Raw genomic sequence first — 23,741 nt, forward strand, 5'->3', positions numbered from 1 at the left:
AAGTGGACGAACTTCGGACATTGGCAAGAAGACGTTACGTCCAAGTTGTCTGGAATTGCCTACATATCTCCAAGAGACTTGCGATCGGCAGTTGAGCCTGACACTACGCATGTGTTGTGTGTATGTATATTGAGGGATTTGATGGCAATCAGATGCTGGCGGCTCCTGAGCGTCGATGCAGAATAGTACACAAACTGGTTAGTTCTGCCTAACGCTGTTAGCTACACAACCTACGATGCTTCTTGTTATAGTTCTTGCTTCATGTAAATATCTAGGGTCACTGCCGAAGAATCTCATAAAACAGGATACATTCTACCGCAATATTACCTACAGATGACGTGTTAGGGCTACACGATTATGATGTTTCACCCACTTAAGGAAAAAGGAGACAAAGCTTTTGCAGAAATCTCTTCCCTCTCTTTCCTCCTCCTCCTCCTCCTCCTTCCCTTCCATCAAGCAAATCCACGTCACCCGCTCTGACTTCATCCACCAGCGGGGTTGATCGACTTCGACGATACCCGGGCTAAATGCAGACGCCTCCATTTTTTTTTTTTGTCTTCCATTTCCTCGAGTCTCGAGACTTTGTTCAAACTTTAATGCGTCACGGGTCATTCATTCTAATTTCTGTGATTAAACTTTACAGAAGTTAACAGGGTTAGTTGACTGCAAGATGGATGGGGAGGACATTTGCATGTGTCCCTTTGCATCCCTGGGTTTGAACTGTTCCCGTAATGGTATTTTTGACTGATAAAAAGAGAGAATGGAAAACACTTGATGGATCATGCTGTCTTTCTAACTGCAATCATTCCAAAGTTTTACAGACTCAAAATCAACGCCTTCTGAAGTGCCATAACTGCATCGTATCTAAATAAGCAAAGATATTAATGTCTGTAAATACAGACAAACAAATACATGAGTGATAGTTTCATAAAGATAATTCCAAGGGACGTACAGGTATTAATATCTAGTTGGTCAGTTTGTTTACCCAAGAAAAGAGAAGTGCTCCCATTTTCTTTATGGCATCTGCCGAAACTCGAAATTAATCTGTGTAGAAAAAATACGTTTCACTTAAGATCATACAATATGGAAATGTACTTACTCGGAGAAATGATTTCGAGTAATTTCGCAGGTTAACCATAAACACGTCCTAACATTCGTGTTCCAAAGAGGTGGAGAAATCTGCGAGGCGTTTCGGAGCGCTAGGGTTAAACCCACCGTTCATTAATCAATTACTGAGAGAGAGAGAGAGAGAGAGAGAGAGAGAGAGAGAGAGAGAGAGAGAGAGAGAGAGAGAGAGAGAGAGAGAACGCGCCCCGCGCTACGGCCTTCATCAATTACTCGCACATTTCATGACCTTTCAACTCAAGGATGTAGAATATTTCAAGACCAGAAAGTAAACACAAAACACACATACACACACGCACACACGTAGGTGCTCTGCAGCCAATCGGGGTTATTGCTCCTCCGGTGTAATAATACGAACAAAAAATACTCCAGTTTTGCTCCGTTGAGTTTTTCTGACCTTGCAGAGGGAGAGAAAAAGTTTGTGACGGTGTCCTGTTGGCTTCCGAGTTTATTTTGCCTCCCGAGTTCGAAAATGGCATCATCTATTTTTTTCCCTGACCTGACCTCTCTGCCACCCCCCCCCCCTCCCCCTTCCATCTCCCGGGCCCGTAACGACAGCCAAAACAACAACAACCATTAGCTCAACGATCACCATTAAGACTATTAGTTTTCCATTATCGCATCACAAGTCCCATTAATTCTCGCCACTTCACCAGTAAACCTCGTTCACAATACTTCCCAACCCTTTCGTTCAGCAACAAACTATTTTTTTTTCAAATTTTCCTTCAGCGTCACAACAGATGTCGCCTGTACAGTATAGGAGATGCTCAACAGAATGAGCAACGTTACTTTTAATCTATTCATACAATCAGTGTTGATCAAGGATTATCGTTGAGTTGCATTTGGCGATGTTGAGTTTAAGTTCGGGACGAAAACTGGTGAGAATTTGAGCAGTTCGCGCGTCAATGACCTGGTGGGTTGGTCGGAAGCACCGTACATCACACACAAGTTTTTCACCCTTATATTCACTTAACACACTCGTATCTATTTCCATCTTGTCGGGTCCTTCCAGCTAAAATATAACAACGTCGTACGAGGAGAGGGAATGCTACCCATACATCAACGTTACTATATCCCAAGATATCGGGGCATATTTCTCGAGCCGGCGACAGAGTAAAGGAAAAGGAAATATATTAAGTTCCCATCGTACAATACATGAGATTATATCAGTAAACTGGTCTTGGTTGAAACACTGCAGCAAATAAAGTATCCTAAAAGTGTAAGATTAGTTGTCCCTTCCAAAATTCGGGAAGTTGTGGCGGGATCTGTTGATCGTCAGCACTGAGCTACGCTACATGTCTCACATACATGAACACCCAAGTGAAGTTTTCCTTGGAACATTGTTAAATACTTTTCAATGTCTAAAATGTCTTCAGTGGGTGTCCACCGTCTCTGTTTACTCATATGAAAATCCTTTTCATCAGCGGTCCATGACTGATGCAAATGCTGAACTGACATCGATCATGGAAACACCTCAAATAATTTAGAGGAAGTTGGAAAGATATAAAGTGACGTTGATGTGTACGTTATAAACTCACCTCTCAACGCGGGAGCTGCTAAGATCTTCGATCAATGTCAGGAAGAAAAGATTTACCAAGACTGAACACTTTAGAACACTTCCTGCATTCCTTCATAAACCACCAAATAAGAAATCCCAAGAAAATTACCGAAAAATTATTGAGGAACTCAATTCAGTAAAAATGTCCAGAATGTTTCTTTGAGATCTAAGGAAACCAAGACCTAAATGTAATCTTTTTAGACGTCAAGCCCTGAATATAATCTTTACAGCCGTCAGACCCTCAGTGTAATCTTCCTGGACGATCTTAACTTACCATAACTATGATGGAGATTGATACACAAAAAAGATCTTAGATGAAAACCATCTATAGAGAAGTGCTGAAACACAACGCGTAGACACAAGGCAACTCTGGAGGCTGTATGACCACCACCACCACCACCAGTAGGTATCAGGGCCAACAAGGAGGGCAGATGGCTCGGTGGTGAGCACGAACGTTCAAGCCCAGTAACGACCCATTAAGAGACGACCAGAGAGTACATCTTGTACACAACGGTAAGGTCTGTGAGAACGACGATCAGACCCTTCAGCACCACGATACAATCCTTGGGTTTAACCAACTCCAAGAACACAGTACAGAAATAGCCTTCATCCAAGAAACCAGACTTACACACAGGTCCAACCTCCTTCCTTTCTATAACTACACAACCTAAAGAAAATATAATCAGCAAGATATCCCATTCAACGACATCACTTAACGTACCAAAGTACGACAGCAAATTTGAAATAAAGTCCATAACAATAAATCAAGACGATACTTTCTAAAACATAATCAACACCAACGTTGATACCTACCGCCTGACTTCCCAGATTCACTCCAGCCCAGAGAGACTGACCATCACACTCAGTGCTGAACTGAGCAGTGACTTCAACGCCCTTCAACCTGCATGGCTCCATACTCATACCCAGAGCTCAGAGATGAAAAACTCATGAAATCAACTGCATTCTTCCATTACCCTCATCCTACATGACCATCGAGAAAGACTTCCAGCCCAGCTCCTCCAACAATGAGCCTGAATGGCGCTGTGTTCTTGACTCCTTCGAGGCAAAGATAAGGATAAGAAACATCGCAAACACAAGATGTTGTCCTCCTTACTGAAGGAGACATAAACAGTAGACAAAGTGATCCTATGAACAGCAACTCATCCACCTTGGTCCGCAACACTATACATCCTTCTTCACACTAACCAGTCCACTGTGCACCACACTACCACATCCAACCTGCTCCACACTACCCAACTCACATTACTGTCACTACTCCATCCACCTTGCTCCACATCCACTGTACGAAAAGATCAGAGAAATGAAATGCGGTATTATCTCTACATTATTCTCAGTAATCTCAACATAAAGTGGTTATAATAAAGGTTTTGATAATGAATCAAGGGAAAATAAATATAGTGTGATATGAGAACGACACCCAACATATGATTATGATAATTAGTCCATCAGGTGATTTAGCGATATTTTTAGAGCTTGATTCCTTCTATCCCTACCACATAACCTCACATCATCATTCTTTCATCCATTTATAAAACTGCTGTTCGTGAATACCATCAATACAACGTCTTATCACTCTCAGTATTCCCGGGTCTGTACTTGTGTAAATGTATTTTTCACACTTTACAATTTCTAGTTCCACTAACCCCACCACAACCCGCATCAAAATCTTGCATCATATTTCAGGCAAAATAATAATTGTCTGTGTTGATTCGAATATATATCTTAGAGGCAGGAGGGAACGCAGGACTCCACAATGTCTCACCCTCACCGTAGCCCTAAAGCAATTACTCATTCCCCCAACTGTTCTAAATAATCTAGAGTTTCTCTGTGTCAGCATTTTATTGCCTTTTACGGTCTATTTAAGTATCAATTATCTTTCTTTCTCTCACCCACGTTGCTTAAATTTGCCGTCTTCTTATGATGGTCAAAATCTCGACTAATATTTTGTTCTCTCCCTTCTGTCCTGACGAGCATGGAGCACCAGGGATACTAATGGATTCCTCTTTCGTCGTTTTCCAGGTGCATATACCATAAACCCCTTCAGTTAGGGAGTTGCGCCACCCTCCCAGTAGAAACGGGGAGTGTTACTTCGTTTCCTAGGGAGGCACTGATAACTTTTACGTCCAGCTTGGCTGCTAACACGCCACACAACCGCTCGGGTGATGATTATTCTGACGGGGTGAGGTGGAGGGAGAGATGCGATTCCAGCCTCCACCATAAGCTGGATTACTTGCAATATTCGGCACTCCACTGCTCAAGGGTCGACAGCTGTGAAATGTTTCTTTCCCTACAACGCTGAGCTTTGGAGCTTTGTACATTCTCGTGTCACTCTGCCTCCTTTTTAACATTCAATTTGTTCACTTCCTACAACAGTCTTAGACGTATCTTATTTTCTCTTGATTTTTCTATACCTTCTTTTATTTATGTTTCAGAAAGGACTGGCTTCGATTAAGGATTTTTATCCGTGACCGGAGCGAGGACTGGCCTCGTTGTGACCTTTTATCCGTGACCGGAGCAAGGATTGGCTTCGACGTGCTCTTTTGTCCGTGACCTGAGAGAGAGAGAGAGAGAGAGAGAGAGAGAGAGAGAGAGAGAGAGAGAGAGAGAGAGAGAGAGAGAGAGGAAAAAAAGGAGAGCAACGACCGCGACAGACAAGATGGAGGGCTGATACTGCTGCCTGCGACCACGTCAGACATCATTAGCGACCAGCGGTGGGCGTGACAAAACCCCGTGTTCCATCAGCTTTCACGGTTTGTCTTTGTCGTGACACAGGAGCAAAATCTACTCGGACAGAACATCGAGGCGCTATTTCTATCAACCTTATCAACTGCTAGGGATTTAGGGTTGTGTGTGTGTGTGTGTGTGTGTGTGGGGGGGGGGGGGGGTCCAGGAGATTAGCGAGAAAGGGAAGAGTCTTCCATATAAAACACATATACAACACATAGATACCGTTCACTAATCTGAAATATAAATAATGTTGTAGGGACACCAAACTCAAAATGGCAATCGATTAATTTCTCTCCGAACTTCTAGAACAGGAGCAACATCTGTAGATACCTCGCCTGGCTAAATACTGTGAGGAAACAGGGCGAGATATTGCCGAATGAATTAGCGAACATAAAGCCGATATACGTCATCAAAGGACATCGAATGCGTTTCTTGTCTACATAGACAAGTACGGACACCCATCAAAGAGGCCAAAGGCGAATATACTGCTAGACGGACTGGGCAAGCAAGTGAGAAAAGCCGTGGAGGCTGCCTACATATGCAACACAGGGGAGATACGCGGGTCGTATACCTTCTCGCCTGTCCCCCAGGGACTGGGGATGTCTATCGATGAACAGTCTATTGATTAAACCAACGTTTTCTGCGCAATTAGGGAACACTCAGTAATGTACTAATCAGGAAGAGTTGGTATGGATGATCTCTCATTTTCTCTAACTATAAACGCTGTGAATTTTCTCCCATATTAGCGAACTGATGTGATGCAAGGAGAGCCACGGTCGCCCACATTACCATTATAACGCCTCTGTCCGGACACCACTCCCCAGCCCATTCACGGGCGGCGGTGGTGATCAGCGCTCCCACCCACTCGTCATGATTGATGAATGATTCTCTGATTGATGATTGACTCGTGATTGATGAGCGAACATAATGGAGCTGTCCTTTTCCCAGTGAGCACGCGTGCTGGGTGGGTAGTGGATGATGCGAAGAATGGGGAAAGTTGAGGACAGATAGGAAAATACTTACATACATATGGCTACAAAAACAGGAAAAGACAGAAAAAGCAAAGGAAAATATGAAACCCATACATCTTCAACATACAGGACATTAGGATATGGTACATAGCACACATACTGCAAAGTAAATGAAACACGGGCTATAATCTGCATTTTAAGCATATAAGCAAGACCATATCATGAACCGTCTTAGAAGCGCTTGAGATTATTTATACCAGACTTCTAAGCAATAGCGGCATTACTCTTCCTTTCAGCTGAGAATTGTAAACATTAACGCGTCACTTCTGACGGAGAGAGACACCACAGGAACCAGCACGAATGACTTACACAGAGAGTAATGTCAGCGGGCGAGGCATGTATCTACAGAGGCAGGCTGGCGTGACGAACGATACAGAACAAATTCCCAACATATAACACACGACGTTATTCCCAGTCAGGGAACACTGATTGACACTCGATAATACAGACGTGAGAAACCGGGCACGCAGAAAATATCTCCCTAATGACTTTTCTGTCCCCACCCCACAAAGGGAGAGGGGAAGAAATAGAGAGAGAGAGAGAGAGAGAGAGAGAGAGAGAGAGAGAGAGAGAGAGAGAGAGAGAGAGAGAGGGGGGGGGGGGGGGGTCGAAGGGAGGGACAGGCATCAGTGTTAAGGGCATTAACACAGGGTTGGGTTCTACATTCAAGTTAGGCTACAGTTCAGCGTTGACGGCACCTGCTACAAGAGTAGTGACTATGTGGTGGTTGTACTGAAGCCACGTTGGTCTGGCCTCACAATCGTAAACCTGTTTACATGATACTGTAAATTAAAGATTGCTAGCGACATTCCTTTGTCATTTGCCATTGTAAATGTTATGCTAATTTCATACTCCGGTGGAAATAACTACAAAGTAGGGCTACCATAATTATTTGCAAATCTGTCTCACATTCTCGGTTATTAAACCTACGAGACAACACGAGTCGTCCTGATCATTTACGAATCAAACGAACTCACCCAGGAAGACACTTCTTTTTTTTTTTTTCTTGTCGTGGGCAGGCACCTAGTGACTGCCTCAAAGTCATCATGGGAGGCAGTGCCCATTTTTGAACTGTCTATATCTTCTAGTACGTAGGCTCTGCTGCGTGGCCATGACCTATTCATGTCTCTAAACTCTTGATCTCTTTGCGATATGATCTCTCCATGTCGCTAAGATTTATCTATGACGTGTTCCAGGAATCTAGTGTTTACTTACTTGTGTACTGTATACAGGAGGCACCTCCTCGACTCTACTACATTCCCAACCTGGACCAGTCCCTCCATTAGGAGTGTATAACAGTGAGAGGAAGTGGGGCTACAAGCTCGCTCAGGGATGGCAACATGCGATAACGTAATGACAGTGTGGCTTAATGGTGTCCGAACCCGAACCATGCGACCCTCGCGTGGTTGTCCCCTGTATGTGATCTGGCCGTGTGGCCATCAGGGGTCAGGGGTCAGGAACAGATCACAGACCCGTTGTCCCTACTTAGGTGTGTGGTTCTTGTGAGAGGCCTAAGGTGAGCCTCTCGGTTGAGCTATGATAAGGGTGACTGTCTAATAAGCTGTCACAAAAGGGAACGTGAGTGAGGCGACTATGACAGCAGAAAGACAGCCTGATATGACCACCTCCTGTGCGGGAGCGCCGTGGCTCTCGCGGGAATTCGGCCGAACTCTGGCATGCCATAACTTGGCTTTGAAATAAGAGGGTGCAAAGGCCAGAGTCAAATATTCAGGCAGATTCGCACCTAATCTTCCCTGGAGACTACATCAGGTATGTAAGCTGATGGAATCCCGTCCCTGATGAATGTCTGTGTGGCTCCCATCACATACACACATACACACACACACACACAAACAAACACACACACACACACACACAGGCCAGCGTCCTCCGACAAGACGGTCTTTAAGTCAATGATGAACGGTAAACAGGAGCGGCTGTCCTGACGCCGGAGGAAAATACTGTGATCATTATAATTCTTATTTGTGGAAATATGTTAATATATTCCAGGGGGGGAAGAGAGGGAGACAGGGAGGGGTGAAGAGGAGGGGGAGGAGGTTTCTCTACCTAAAAATTCAGAGTCGTTGAAAACTGACATAAGGAAGCCATAAAAGCAGCTCATTAGCATACATGCCACGCCTGAATATCTTGGTTCCTCGGAGTGCACAAAACCCAGAGATTTTCTGACACTCAGCTGGATTATCCTCAAGAAAAATCTCCATTGTTAGTGGCAGAGACGAGAGGCCAAGTTTGTTGCTTTGCCCTGTCACACACACACACACACACACACACACACACACACACACACACCTTACACATATCTCTAAGAACATATATCTAAGAATATAAACACACGTACATTCAACCATAAATTATGTATGTACATGATACTTATAGAGATTGCAGGTAGACACAAGTATACAAGAGAAATCTATTTTTTATACACAAGTTATGTGAATCCACACATCCTACATTGGTATTACCGGACTCCTCCTCGAAGTTACGCCCACAGTGAAAGTTGCACAGAGCGAGGTTGTATGACCGGGGCAAAGTTGCATCTAGCGAGGTTGTATGACCGGGGCAAAGTTGCACATAGCGAGGTTGTATGACCGGGGCAAAGTCTCGTCTAAGAACAGTTTTCACTCTAGATGTGTCCATAACTTATCCAGCTACTGGAAGTAACGCAGCCTTGTGGCTGTATGAGCTCCTGGATAAGGAAGGGGTTCTGAAGTAACTTCATTACCGGTTTCACGAAAGAGGTCCTTCGGTAATTTCATGAATGGACGTATGTGTGTCTGTGTGTGTGTGTGTGTGTGTGTGTGTGTGTGTGTGTGTAAAAAATGGTGGCATCAAACCCATTACCGTCGAGAACAGCCTTCGCAGAGTGGTAACCTGGCCAGCTGCCACGGTGGTGATGAGACCCAGCGATCACTATTGTGCCCGTCTGTCACACACACACACACACACACACACACACACACACACACCACACCAAAGAGTTAGTCTCCAGTCTTCGCGGGTCTCGCGTCACCTTTTATGTTTACGACATCCAACCAGATCCCCCTGACCCCTGTTGCTGTATTATACGACATCATCTCCCCTCTCCCCCCCTCCCCCAACCTCCTGATGAAGCCACGCCACCTACAGTGTCTTCGTGAATATTTGCAACATCTTCCAGTTTCTGAGATGATACAAAGCGAAACAGATAGATGTTTCTTCATGCAATAACTTGCCCTATCTGTCCAGAGCGATGACAACTTCTCACAGAATTCGGAGGAGGTCAGGTGAACAACTTTAGGATGACTCTTACGTGGCACATTGTACTGTTATGAGGTCATCATCATCATGCAATAACGACCTTCTGCATCTGCACAATTATCGCATATAATCGACCAATTTCGTAATAGTCTCCTTCGATTTCTCATGATTTCTACCGTAATGCCACTCATGTGTTTTTATCGCGATACAACATTTCGTACGTAAGCTGCTACTTCGCACCGTTTTTCGAGAGACAAGAAATGCGTGACCTTGCGTATTATATAGGTTAGGTCGGAGACTCCTTTATCTCCACATATGTTTTTGATACGATGTGTGTTTCTTAATCTCACGATCACTCAGGATGTTTGTGGCCGCAGCCCTCATACCTTTCCACTCTATCCAACACGGCAGTCTAGATAGACTTCGTAAAACTTTATTTTTCTCCAGAGAAATCTTGAATTTCTCAAGTTAAACAGTTGTATACAAGATGGGCCTCGCCGCTCTCACACAGCATTACCCATTGACAGAGACTCGCAATTAAAAAGATATGGGAAGAATTCTAGAATCCAAAATCAACCTGATGCAATAAATAAAGTTGTCTTAAGTTAAGCATGCCACACATTTTGCTGAGATCAGGACTTCGTTTTCTGTTCTATTCCGGCCCAGAAAAGACGCATCAAGATGGGTCTTTCGTTTTCATGGGTCTCTGACTTTTTAAGCAGTTTTACTTATTGGAAATTTTCCGCCGTCTCATTTTGGCGGTAAGGAGTTGTCCTGAGAGGTTGCTCGGGAGGGAATGTCTGGGAGGAAATTTTTCGGTTCAAGGTAGTCTGGCTGGATGGCAGTGTGTGGTTAAGGATTTTCTTCATTTCTTTTGTTCTTCTTGCAGTGTACTAAAGTACATCATATCTGAAAAGAACACTACAGGTGCTTTGTGAGCGACGTGACATTATTCAAAGAGCAGTTATATGCTGGAGGTTTGGCCTTCGTCGTCGTCTTCTGCTGCCCAGACGATGGCCTTGGGGCTTACGCTTCCTGAGTTCGAGGTTTGGCAAAAATTATGGATGTCTTGCGAGACACTGAGTAGAGGCCTACCTTTTCAAATTTTTTTCGTTCATTTTTGCCCTCTAAGAAATGTAACGGCACCTCTTTCTCTTATAGAAAAGTAAACTGAATTTGATATATTTCTCCTTGCAACACGCGACACAGATCTTCGTAACAGAAGCAATGAAAGTTGTGTAACACTGTACCTCTAGCTCACATATTGCTTCTGTGCAATACTTGTCTTCCCCTTCGAGAGCTGTAGGAAAGAAAAGCAATTCAACGCGAAACTCGATCTGGCACAGTTGTTGAAAGTCAAGCTTATCAAGTCATAACAAAAAGAATACAAGAAAAGAGTGTATATATGCGAAAGATTTCCTCACCAATCTGCAAAAATGAAAGAGGCTTCGATCAACAGATATGGACATCTTATGGTTGAAATAAAAATCCTCGTTTTTGGGATGCGCTTTAGAAATACCTAAAACAATTTCTTGAATAATCTCAGGTAATTCTGGGACACTTTCACCTCCATCGTCAAGGTGAACCTCAAACCTTAAGATCTCCAGCATGTGAGGTGGCACATTTACCTCACTAGTTGGAACTAAACGAACAGAATCTGGAAACACTAACCACAGGGACTCCAACAGTAGGTATTGGACTTCGACTAACATGTATTATCATCATAAACAGATATTGGATGAGCATCATCGTGCACTTGAAAATAAGCATTACTATCACAAGGAAAGTTATTTCTCCTTATTCTAAAATGAAAATTTATCTTTTTCGTCAAACGTCGATATTTGTACGATGTGAATTATATGGTGGCGATTAAAATGTGTGATGGAAAAAAATACCCGTTTAATTCAAAGAGATTTAGTCCGGGCCATCCGCACTATTTACGTAGCTTTATCGGTGGGATTCAATTACCCTGTGTCGTATCAAAATGCATAGACCTGGTCCAAATGTGACCCTAAATTAAGTATAAGTACCATGGTACATGAGTAATAGGTGATGCAATACTGAAATTCCGAGGGGAATTTTTTTGTTATTGTCTTTTTCTTTGACATATTGTTACTTGAGCGGGGTTGAGTACTTACTTAGTGGGCCTCTTGGCCTATTGACTGCCAAGGTCATGAAGGCCGTCGACCACAAGTCATAACCACCAATCGAACAGTCGTTCAGCGCCTTCTTGAGGTGTTCAGAGCCACCAACAAAATTTTTGGACAAGTCATCAGGTGTTCAAAATAATTCATAAGACCAATACAAGTTTTCGGTGAATACACAGCCCTTCCCAGCGCCATAAGATGTTGAACAAAGAGCAGTGGTTAACTGACCTCAGTGACCCCAGAGAAGCACGAACGAGGGCATGATAATGACATGTCTGACACTGTCTTAAGACGACGCTTCCCTCTCATGTCACATCCCGGATGTGCCACAGACGGTATTTGTTATCTCACCAATACACACACTCGAACTCCACATCATCCCCCCAACTGCATGTCATTTTCATTCAGTTTCTTCCAGTCTCATTTCAAAAAACTTCTGGTCTTCTTTCTCTTTATTGTTGGTATTCTCCTTTCACCTTCTCCCTCGAGGGAGTTAGCATTTGCAGCCTTCATTATTGTTACAGTAGTGGAATCCCCCCCGAGTGTACTGCTTCTTTCACATTGGTGAAGACATTCTGATACGAAGTTAAAGAGGCACCGCAATGATGGGGTCTGTCAGGATTGGCTTATCCCATGAACACCGTTCTCTCTTTCCCTGTGATACTGATGTACGAGCAGAAATTACATTTACTGAAGTGGGGAGAGAGAGAGAGAGAGAGAGAGAGAGAGAGAGAGAGAGAGGGGAGGCACAAAATTGTTAAAACTGGACATAAAAACTCTTTATTCACAGATGTTTCCCACTTCGAAATGCAAATTTGGCAAAATGTAAACGATCCACTATTTACAGTCACTAAAAGTGGAGGCTGAAGTGCTCTCAGGGTATGGTCATTATTGCTTCTTTATCATCTTTTTCCTCGATTTTCAGCTGCGTTCGTAGGCTCATCTCTGTTTACAATGGTTAAGGTAATCCTCCGTAATTGAAAGAACCTGTTCCACGTGTAAGGAATACGAAGTCAGACTCATCAGCTGGTTCTTATATGAAATTGGTTCGGGAAAATGAATACACACACACACACACACACACACACACACACGAAATAGGACAGCACGAATGTAAACTCCCTCCCCGTACAGTAAAAATGAGTGATAACGTACATACATACATGCATGCAAACATATATATATATATATATATATATATATATATATATATATATATATATATATATATATATATATATGGGAGAAAGAATACTTCCCACGTATTCCATGCGTGTCGTAGAAGGCGACTAAAAGGGGAGGGAGCGGGGGGCTGGAAATCCTCTGCTCCACTTTTTACTTTTCTAAAAGGGGCAGAGAAGGGAGCCAAGTGAGGATTTTCCCACTAAGGCTCAGTACTCTGTTCTTGACGCTGCTTCGCTAACGCGGGAAATGGCGAATGAGTATATATGAAAACAGGAGGCAGAAATCTTGTGTGTTATATAGTGACACATGACCGGGGATCAGAACTCGTTGTTCTAGATAGCATTTCTTATGCTTAATGTTCAACCTCAGGTTTTTCTTCCTTCTCGGTATAGGGTTAATATTATCAGGGTGATAAGATATACCGCAGGATTTCATAGGCAATGTTAATTCTTCACAGGCGTCCAGATACATCGACAACAACGATGTGAGTCTGTGTTGAAGCATGTATTTGTGTCTTGACACAATACGTGGACGTGAATGTAACTTAGTGAGAGCTTGTTGGCGCTCGCAGCGCGCGCGGGTTATAAGGGAATGGTGGTTGGCTGTTGTTTACCTCCCATCCGTTGCAATCAGCCTGGCCGAGTCTGGTGTGTGTTAAGTAATTCCTACCTTCGCTTCCACAAGTTACGGGATTTGAATGAGGACTTTCTAGCATTCACAGATATACTGTATGGTGCATACAGGGACAGAAATAGACGCCAAGGTTTATATAGATTTTTTTTCTTAACTTTCACTATATCATTAATATATAATAGGAAAGTGGAAAAGGCTGGGGTGTGTGTGTGTGTGTGTGTGTGTGTGTGTGTGTGTGTGTGTACGAGTTACGACATGGTTTATATATAAAAGGTTAAGAGACGGGGCAACTCAAGTGTAAATCTCTCTCCCTGTAACACACAAATAGTAATCACACATATGCTTACTGGCCTCCGTGGTGTAGTGGTTAGCTGACCGTAATTTACGCACGGGCCCGCCCGGGTTCGAATCCTGGGCATAGCCGTCGACCCCAAAGCCAACCCACCTGTTCATCCTCCCTTTAAGGCTGGGCAACTGCCTTAGGCTGTATATGTGTGTGTGTATATACATATAACAGTAAAGGTACTGTATATATATATATACACGCTTAAGAGACGGAGCAACGCAAGCGTAATTTTCTAACACAAAAAAGTATTATCACACACGCGAGGCTGTGCAACCCATACATGGCGAGCTATCTCGAGAGCGAACTGCGGTCAAACCCAATTTCTCTTAAGAGGAAGGGTGAGACTCTCAGAGTTAGGCGAGGCTAAGAAAAGAAAAGAAAAAGATAGAAAAGCGAGAAAAAAAGAACTGGGTAGATATGATCAGCGGGACGGAAGAAAGAGGACGAGTTCTTGTTTGTTTCCAAGTGGACACGTCAGTGTGATCACCAGGGTTATGGCGGGGTAGGAACCGCTGGCCCCTTCCGGGCATAGGCGAAGTTACCATCAGCGTGTACTGTTACCTGGTCGGCAGGTGAGGAAGTCGGAAAATCAACAACGATAGAGACAGACAGACAGACAGACAGACAGAGTTGCATAGTTAGATACAGAGACCACACGGACCCAAGGTCTAAGAGAAGCGTTTTGGCCATAACAATACTTACAAAAGAAAGTATAAAATTTTCATCTTGCAATGATATTCTTTTACTGAAGACTTCATAGGGAATACTTCTGAGGGAGGTGTGTGTACATACACCCAATTAAGATATTCAAGAGACTTGCGACGTCTCAACCACACGAAGGGACGTCTGCCTACCTTGAAGCTACAAACAGAAAACAAGAAGCCCAAGTTTAAAAACAAAAAACATCGAAACCATCTTCCATCAGGTAGTGAACGATCCAGAAACCGAAGTACTCTGGTCTCTGGGATTTCACTTTAGCAACGAAGATGCGGAAAAAAAACAATCCGAATGGGACATTCTATTTCCACGAGATACTTGCCTTACAACAACGGGAAACAAGAGTTGAAAAAAACATGAGTGAAATTTTCAACTGGCTTTTGCTTAACGTCCAGGGACCCTTCACGGAACCCCCATCCTGCTGCGGGAAACACTGTATGTACAATGTAAAGGTGGATATCCACACGAATTATTATGTACTATGTATGAAGCCCCAGATGGTTACCGCACCATAATTATTTCTGAATCTCACACACCACATTGGTGTCGAGCGGCAGATGGACATCCACGATCTAAGTGTTGTGAGGGAGGCATCTCCCTCGCATGGACTAATTAAGTAAGAGACCATTACCCTGAGTGCTTGTGGTCACGAAATGAACACATACAACATAGCTACAAAGTTGAGCCTCACCTCACCTACTGCTAACCTGGGGTTGTCCCGGCGTTGGTCGTATAACTGGGATCGCATCTGGAAAATATCGCCAAGGTGAAGTACATCCTTGACTCGCTCCAAATTAAGGTTCGCTAGCTCTCTGTCCTTGTTAATGGACACTCCTAACCGAAGCTGTACCCAAGTTCTCTATCCGTCGAGACAGACAGAATATACATGTCAGGTAACGTATGTCTGCGAGACTTACACACACACACACACACACACACACACACACAAAGGGCAACACAAACGTAAAACAGTAACCACAACAGCCACCCTCCGGGAGCACAGATATTACCAAGATCCTTCAGTCCACACATATCCGTAACATCTGTGAACTTTTACCCTACGTTAAGGGAGACTACATTACTGAAGAGCTTCATACGTTGTACATGTACGTGATACAATGTTACAAATTACTGAAATACTACATAAAATACTTAAAACATCGTTGCACTTACGTAAGCATAGTTCTAGAACGGCCAGATCTAAGGCGTGTTACTACGACAATTCTCAGAACAATGATCTAAATCTGTGCCTCAGCCTTCCTTATATTTGACTGACCATATATATGTAAATTGTAACGAAAAGACGTAGCTCAATAAATTCCAACTTTTTTACTTTATATATTTCAAAGAAATAATGGAAATTTGTGCCCTAAAATTCGTGACAAAAATTTTCTCAACGCGTTAGCAGTCAAGAATTTTATTGGATTTGGGAGGCCATGCATCTTAAGATATTGAATGAATAGTGTATAGGACTCGGAAATAGAAAACGGAATTGGTGCATCACCTTCAATGAAAGATATGAAAGTATTAATGCCATCGACGGTGCTGTCTGCACTCTGGAACTTATCATACGTGTACACAACATGGAATTACCCAATACATTACCATGAATATACACACAGTAAAGTGTGAACTGTATAATATAAATTTTCCCAATTTTTCTTCTTTTTCCGCCAAACTTCTCGTCTCAAGATTGAGATGATTACGTCCACTTTCCCCAGGACGACTGTGTGGCAGGAGTAGTGGCACCTTGTCGTCTGCAAAGTTGCTCGGTATAGGAGTCGAGAGCAAAACTTACTACATTATAAAACTTCAGAAAACTATGGACCCTACGTTAGCATTGGCCTGTCTTGCTTCCAAAGTAGAGCAACTTGCGGAAGACATGATCGTTATGGAGAGTGTAGCCAAGCCAGAGCACTGTGAGGAGGTATGAGGGAGGGCAGGGAGGGCGTGGGTTGGGGGATGGTAATCTTCCATATTCTTTTGGTGAAAAAATAGAATTGGCTTTTTTCTACATTAACATTCTTTTTTCCCTTTTTACTGAACAATTTCAAGAATTATGTCAACGGCGAGAAATATAATAAAATAACAAGAAAATGTCATTTAGGAGTGTTTATAATGCTTGTCAGATTTCTGAGACTCTGACATAACGGGAGAGAGGGTAAGAGAGAGTGGGAGGGAAGGAGAAGGGAAGGAAAGAAAGAGGAAAAATATTACCATACAACGGAAAAACAGTCATGGGGAATTGAATTAAATGAAATACAGAAATTATGAAAATAAAGAGGAATAACAAGAGATAAATAGTAGTATTAGGAAGGAGGATTTAGTTATAGGATCAATGAGGGACTGTTGAACTGGGGCAAGAATGGAACGAAACTGAAACAATGATCCCATGGTCAACTACAAGTACTAATGTATTCAAGTGACTTACGGTATCATCTGCAATGGTGAACTGGTTAATGATGAGGTGTGACCACAGTCACCTGGTAAATATGGCATTCTAGAACCCAGCAAATATGGTAATTCATTTTCATTCCATGTGAAGGCCAGCTATTATTTATCTCCGCATACTATTTCTCTAGAGTACTCGTTGACGAAAGGAGTGGCGGCAACAGGCAAATAGAAACCACTTCGATCTCATTCACTTATACATGTCTCGGATCTTCGTTCGTATCTCTTGAATATTTGACGTTACTTATGCAGCAAAGTCTTGTAATATGGAGGTGAATTAGCAGAAAAATCGGTTTGACTATTCCTTCATAAGCAAAATAAAATTAATTTGGTCTACTCTATCAAATGCTTTCCTTCAGACGACTCTTAGATTTCTAGCGATATTAGTCAACACTTACATGTTGCTTTCCTTCATAATCACATTTAGTTAATGGCAACTCATCACTTAATGTTAAAAGATACTTCTTAAAATTGGTATCACCAAAGTAGTGAGATACACTTGCCCTATTTCAGTAGACAGATATTTCTTATATATATATATATATATATATATATATATATATATATATATATATATATATATATATATATATATATATATATATATATATATAATTTCAAAGATTTAAGTCAAAGAATGTCACGAGAGAGGGATTTTAAAACATATCAGAGGTGAAAAAAATAATCCGAAGTACCAACCGTACCAAAACCAATCGAGTAATATTGGTTACTGTGACTGCCACTGAACCCCAGAGTAAAGATATCATTTGTGGTGACTGTACGTACACAACAATCTCGTCTTAAAGCTTTTCTACAGATGACACTTCAGTCCTGACCGTCTGTAAATATGACCTTCTAGTCCCTGGAGGTTTTAGTAAATATGACACTCTAGCACTGAGCTTTCGTACATATGACACTCTAGCCCCGAGGTTTTTTGTAAATACGGTTGGAAGTTGCAGGTAATGATACTTGTTTATTACATGTCACATATTATAAACAATGCATATGGCAACGCCGCACAGTGTTGTTGTCTGACTGATAGACTTACATTGCGCTTCATTTCGTGTATTTTCGGAGTGTTTAGCTGAAATCCTTGCACGTAAATATCCTCTCTATTTTGTCTTTATCTACATTCTCATTTCCAGCTTTATGAGTAAGGCACCACTTTAATACAGGACAGTTACTGTAGTTTTTCAAGTCTGACAATAATGTTCAATTATCATTTCAGTACATCTGCTGTTTGTATGGCATCTGTCCCTTGTCTTCGCTGAATTACCCATTCTGATAATTCTGTCTCTGTCCTACGTATACAACAGCCGTCAAAGGCGATTTTTTATTCAGAGCTCAATTTCTCCTTTTCTACGATTTGCCATAAATGAAAAGTTGACAGTTTCTCACGATTTTACTTCTTGTGTTACGATTATCGCTATATTATCTTTTGCCCTCATGAAAAGTGAGTTGTGTGTGTGTGTGTGTGTGTGTGTGTATGTGTGTGTTTACATTCGCACACACATACACAGAAACACAAACATACACACCCAGACAAAGCTGGATCCTCTTGAATATGTAATTTGCTACCAAATGAAAGTAGACGAGGAAATATCAAAAGGAGAATAACTGCTGTCCAAGATAATATGTCGTAATGCGAGACAGATATGTAGGAAAAAGTTTATGATTAAGCTTGGTGGTGAGTTAATACTTACGGTTGGTGGTGTGCTAATACTTACGGTTGGTGGTGAGCTAATACTTACGGTTGGTGGTGAGCTAATACTTACGGTTGGTGGTGAGCTAATACTTACGGTTGGTGGTGAGCTAATACTTACGGTTGGTGGTGAGCTAATACTTACGGTTGGTGGTGAGCTAATACTTACGGTTGGTGGTGAGCTAATACTTACGGTTGGTGGTGAGCTAATACTTACGGTTGGTGGTGAGCTAATACTTACGGTTGGTGGTGAGTTAATACTTACGGTTGGTGGTGAGTTAATACTTACGGTTGGTGGTGAGCTAATACTTACGGTTGGTGGTGAGCTAATACTTACGGTTGGTGGTGAGCTAATACTTACGGTTGGTGGTGAGCTAATACTTACGGTTGGTGGTGAGCTAATACTTACGGTTGGTGGTGAGCTAATACTTACGGTTGGTGGTGTGCTAATACTTACGGTTGGTGGTGAGCTAATACTTACGGTTGGTGGTGTGCTAATACTTACGGTTGGTGGTGTGCTAATACTTACGGTTGGTGGTGAGCTAATACTTACGGTTGGTGGTGAGTTAATACTTACGGTTGGTGGTGTGCTAATACTTACGGTTGGTGGTGAGCTAATACTTACGGTTGGTGGTGAGCTAATACTTACGGTTGGTGGTGAGCTAATACTTACGGTTGGTGGTGTGCTAATACTTACGGTTGGTGGTGAGCTAATACTTACGGTTGGTGGTGTGCTAATACTTACGGTTGGTGGTGAGCTAATACTTACGGCTGGTGGTGTGCTAATACTTACGGTTGGTGGTGAGCTAATACTTACGGCTGGTGGTGTGCTAATACTTACGGTTGGTGGTGAGCTAATACTTACGGCTGGTGGTGTGCTAATACTTAGAAACGCAGACAAACATGATATTACTTGACATTATTCAAAGTTGCTCACGTTCTGAATAATCATCAAATAACTTTAGAAATAACATCAACTATAATACTGAGGTAGTAATATGTGAGTACGTCTTGCCACCACGTCTCCCACATCCTAACAGACAAGATGACGTTATTCATCATTAAACTGGAAATGAGAATGAAAAGCAGAACTTTCGCGTTTTAAGAATATCCGGGAGGCAGGGAACCTGCAAGTGTAGATTACAATGAAATGAGGATGTGCAATTTTACGTACCTTGAATGAACATTATGACGTCATACGTAATGATAACTCGCATGAAGACACTTTACCTTCCTACTGTTGTGGGTCTGGCACCACCAGCATCCGCAACGAGCACGATCGTACGACCCATGGGTATGACGTCCTGACCTGTTAACCTAACCCTTATGGGTCAGGTCAAAAGGCCTCGGGCCAATATATAACCCAGGGGTCAATATCGTCGGGCACAAGGAACCAACCAAAGCTTATCAAGGGTTGAACCATCCTAATCACGGAGCTCCAGATGCGTCCAGCAGATGGAAATGTTAAATCACCTCGTTAACGAGGGGTAGAGTGTGTCTGAGTAGGCTGTGCGTGGTCTGTGACGGAGGGAGAGAAAAACGGACGGACAACGAGAAACGAGAGAGAGAGAGAGAGAGAGAGAGAGAGAGAGAGAGAGAGAGAGAGAGAGAGAGAGAGAGAGAGAGAGAGATATGGTACAAAGATAAGATCACACTGCCTCCGACACCGACTTGACAAGAGCCTCTCTCCCTCCCTTATGGCAGTGAAGACAGGGACACCCTCCTCCCTGCAGAAAGGTGACCGTGGAATTACGACACCCATCCATCACCTTCCCCTTCAGGAGCGTAACCGCGACGCCGCCAGAACAACTGTTCCACAGACACGTTATCGAGAAAGACGGGGACACGTCGGCAAAGGAATACAGCTTCAGTCTTCTCTCTTTTCTTCCAAAATGAAGTAGAGTCAAGTGCTGGGATTGTGTTGATGATTGAAAATATTGCAATAATAACGTTTTATCGAATTACGTGCAGCCAAACACTGCAAATGTACACGGAAAATACATAATATCAACGACAGGGCTGTAGAGGGAGAGGGGCAGGGGAGCTTGCATGCACTGCTGTGTGTGGCCAGAGATATGGGAACACACCAGATCACTACGTATGTTACAAAATGAAAATATATATATATATATAAAGATAAGAGATATGTCCAAATGAATCCAGCAAGAAATGGCACAACACCTTATCGGTAATGATAAGATATCTGAAACTCTGAGACATTATCTTTTTGGATCCAGCAGATGAGTGTATGGACAGACTACTTAAGTAATCTTATGTAACGACCCTGCCTTGTTACAGCTCATGTTATAATCACCTGCCCGCTGGGACCTGACATGAAGACCTTCCTTGCCTCTGTAAATCCCTTGGTACCCTCTTGCAGGATGAACACACGCGACACCATAAAGCAGGCCTCTGGTGGCGGAGAGAGGTAATAATGACACGTGTGGCCGCGGTCTCCTTCAGGGAGGCTGTTAGAGGGTGTGTTCTAGATGGCGATATGGTCAGGGAAGCCTATTGTTGTCAACGCTGACGACACCGATGACAGAGTCGTCGGGGTACTGTACGGCCAGGGAGCCGGGCGCATCCATCGCCGCATCCTTTATAAGGGCGTGGAAACGCACGAGGGGGAACCCATCTTTATTGTAGGAATACATGTGGCGTTGCAAACATGACTACCACACAGCTGTGTGTGTGTGTGTGTGTGTGTGTGTGTGTGTGTGTGTGTGCATGTTCGCTTCTGACACAACTTTTATCTATATTCCTGGCTCGTCCATAGAGCGCCACCGCCGCCGCGCAGAAGCGAACCTCACACTACCAATTTTTCAGGTTTATGAAAACGACAGGAAGGTTGTGGCGGTTAGGGGCTGGTGTTTACACTGGGGCCACGGTCCACACTAGAGGCCACCGCCCTCTCCCACAATGCTTCACCTGCCCTCACCCAGCCAGGCACTACATCGACCGAAAGTCTCTGTTCGCGAGCGCGGCTTCTGGGCTGTTTGGGTGGTATCTTGCTGTCTGGCTGTGATAGGTTGCTTACTTTGGTTTGTCTTGACTGTCAATACGCGAGTTATCTTACTTGCCAAGCGCCTCTCCGGCCTCACGGCCAATTTACAACCTTTGCCTGCCATATTTTCACCTCTTATATATATTTTTTCCCGGCGATATATAGGCAATTTCACGGGACTGTGGCCACAGAACGTCAATATTTTAATAGTGACTTTCTCAATACCTCGAAAAATATTATATGTTTGCGCACTGAAGAGATGATAACACGGAGACACTTCGGATGTGTGCATAGGGTTCCCTCACGGACTGAGGTAGGGAGTAAGAGGAGGGAACTGAAGTAGACACAGTCGGGCAACAAGAATAAAAAGAGAGTCCACAGAAACAAAGATGGATATCTGGTTTTAATAGATTCATTGGGAATTCGAGGTCATAGAGGAGGAGGAAGAGGAAGAAGTAAGAGAGCTCATGAAAACTAATGGCATCGGTATAGGAGGGAAGCGTAGCAACAGCAACAGGTGTGGAACCTTAAAGGTGAGGGAGGAACCGTCAGAAGACTTAGATGGTACGGATGTGAATGACGATGACGAGGCGAAACCAAAGGAAAAATGCAAGAGACGAGTCTCAACCAAACAGTCAGGATATTACGACGTGAGTGCCAGAGGCGGGCGATGAGGAAGAAGTCAGAGATTACAAAAGACGTACTGTAACCTGACCAGGATAGTGATATGAGAGATCAATAGGATAAAACAGTATACGTAAGGTACTGGGATGGATGAGGGGTGACAGGGAGTGGGGAGAATCTGATACATACGTATATATGGAGATGTAAGAACAGAGGCTGATATGAAAGGTGAGCAGCGGGCCGGAGGAGGAGGAGGATGGAGAGAGGTTGGTGTGTGGGGGGGTGGTTGTGGGTTGTGAAGGGGGTCAGGGTTGGGTAGCTGTTTGTAACACACGGGAAGGTGCAGAGTGGGGGACGATTTATGTGTTGTGAGAGGAGGTAGTGAGGATGGTTTCATGGCAGGGAGAGAGAGAGAGAGAGAGAGAGAGAGAGAGAGAGAGAGAGAGAGAGAGAGAGAGGTGGAAGGGAATGAGATGAAGTTACAGACCAGAAGATAGACAATAATCATCCGGGATTGAAGTTTTGAATTATTCATCAACTTGTCCTCATGATGAGTTACAGTGGCTAGGCTGTTCCCTGGAAGATGAAGAGAATTCACCCATTCTCGCCTCATCTACTCGTCCTCATTCGACCCACGAAGCAAAAACTTGAAGCCTTCCTCCTCCTCCTTCTCCTCCTCCTCCTCCTTGGTTCCTCAGAACAAGTCAAAACAGAGGCCACCATCTGGTGAATACAGCCTTCCATATCACCAACATAGAACACTTAATGTAATCCTTAGCAGCGCCGGAGGCTCGGATCATGCCACCTACCTACACCATCAAGGCTATTCAAAGCTTTTTCTCTCCGACAGCCCTGAGGGAGACGCACACACACACACACACACACACACACACACACACACACACACACACACACACGGGGCATTAGCTTCCAAGGGGAGATGTGTGTGTGTGTGTGTGTGTGTGTGTGTGTGTGTGTGTGTGTGTGTGTGTGTACACCCAAGGAGCAGTGGCGCTATCATGCCACCTCCATTACCCACTCTGGATATTAATGACCTGACAACGGCACACTATGCGGATCTGTCCCCTGCTCTGCGGTTCGAGGGCGGGAGGAAAAAAATATACTAAAAAAAAAAGGTGGAAGGCCCAGCCGAGGGGGGTGGCTTAAAAGGCCTCCAGGGGGTCTGCCGTTTCACAGGTCTCGCTTGAAGGA

Source organism: Panulirus ornatus, chromosome 19 (genome assembly GCF_036320965.1).
Source record: "Panulirus ornatus isolate Po-2019 chromosome 19, ASM3632096v1, whole genome shotgun sequence".
Lineage (NCBI taxonomy): Eukaryota > Metazoa > Arthropoda > Malacostraca > Decapoda > Palinuridae > Panulirus > Panulirus ornatus.